Source organism: Octodon degus, unplaced genomic scaffold, assembly GCF_000260255.1.
Source record: "Octodon degus isolate 3935 unplaced genomic scaffold, OctDeg1.0 scaffold00011, whole genome shotgun sequence".
Taxonomy (NCBI): domain Eukaryota; kingdom Metazoa; phylum Chordata; class Mammalia; order Rodentia; family Octodontidae; genus Octodon; species Octodon degus.
In genome coordinates, this window is record NW_004524587.1 from 26,225,058 (window position 1) to 26,226,868 (window position 1,811).

Genomic DNA, 1,811 nt, shown 5'->3' on the forward strand with positions numbered 1-1,811 from the left:
GTGGATTTCCTATTATCATTGCTAGAGGGAGAAAATGGAATTGAAACAAGGAAAAACCTAACTGTACAGCACAAGCAATTCCTGACGCACACTGTTATATCTTTTCAAACACCCAGTGGAGTAGCCATTCTTAGAAACATTCCCCTGACCTGGGCTGCAGCTCCCTGGCAAAGCACTTGCCTAGTATGCTTGAGGCCCTGGGTTCCATCCCCAGCACCTAAAATATCAAAAGTCTGCCTCCTTCTGGGGATAGAGCTCAGTGACATAGTGCCTGCCTGGCAAGCTCAAGGTCCTGAGTTAAATTTCTGGTTAAAAAAAAAGCCTGCCTCCTAATGCTGGTACCTTGAGGGCTAGGATTCCAGCATATACATGTTGGGGCCAGGTGGCAGGTCAGGGGGAGAGCACTTGCCTAGCATGTACAAGGGCCTGGGTTCCATCAATACTTAGGGAGGGAGGGAGGGAGAGAGAGAGAGAGAGAGAGAGAGAGAGAGAGAGAGAGAGAGAGAGAGAGAGAGAGAGAGAGAGAGAGAACATTTGTGTGTAAATAAAATCAAAGTTCCTAGCCTGCCTGTCTCCTGCCCTAGAGGTGACCTGATTTTGTACCTATCATTCCCTTGTTCTGTCTGTGTAACTTACTTAGCACAGTATGATATTACTTGCTCTTTCTTAATTTTAACATTGAAAAAAAGGTATCAAACTAATATATTCTCTGGAGCTTGGTTTTTTTCACTTATATGGAAAAAGCATTCATCTGTGTCTGGCAATAGCTGTGGTCCATTTGATGACTTTGTAACACTCCACTGCATAAATGCAGTTTTCTCACCACACTTCCACTCTTGGGCAGCCATACTACTTCTGGCCTTTCTATAGTTACAAAGAGAGCTGGTAGGAACATGTAAGGCGTGCATCTGGCTTCCTCTTAGAATCCTGAGCATAGAATAACTGAGACATGGGTTCACCTGTGTGTGAAGTCAGTGAATGGTTAACTCACTCCAAGCCCTAGCAAGTCGGTTTTTCTCTGTGAGCGAGTTCCACTCTCTCCCCTATGCCTCACTCTCCAAATAATTAACCAATAAAGTCAACTTTGTCAGAAAAGGAAACTAGTGAAGAATAACAACAGTCACATGCCTCCTAACAAGTGACCTTTCCCTAGGTTTGCAGGAACTATGAATGCCTGAAGTAACTGCTCACTGTGGACAGCATCGAAACCATACCCAAGAGAATTAATGAACACAGAAATTAATGATCATTCTGGAGCCTAGCCATGGCCAAAATTTGGCTCCACAGAGCTCCCGTGGAAACTTTGCACCTACATCCTTGAGCAAGACAGAATTTGGGTGACAGCTTTCATCTTCCACCAATAAAGCTCTTCCTTCTAACATTCTGTCTCAAGTTATTAACCTTATCTGGTGGCTGTGGGTGGAACCTTTGATGCTTACATGGTCATCTGTACAAAGGAATGTTGAACTGCTTCTCCAAAGTGCTGAACCTGTTTATACTTCTACTTGCAATTTGTTTGTTTGGTACCAGGAGTCGAACTCAGGACCTTGTGTTTGCCAGGCAGGCACTTATGTTGCTGAGCTCTCTCCCCAGCCCATTACCTGTAATTTTTGGGAGTTCCTGTTAACCCACATTTCAACAACATTAAATAGTGTCAGACATAATTGTTAGCAGTCACATGTGTGGGTGATGTCTCATGGCCACCTTGAATTCCTTATGCCTGATTGTCAGTGGATTGAAGAATTTCTTCATAATTTTGAGCAAAAACATTCACCTTTTATGAAATTCCAGCTCATTTTTTTCCCATTTTC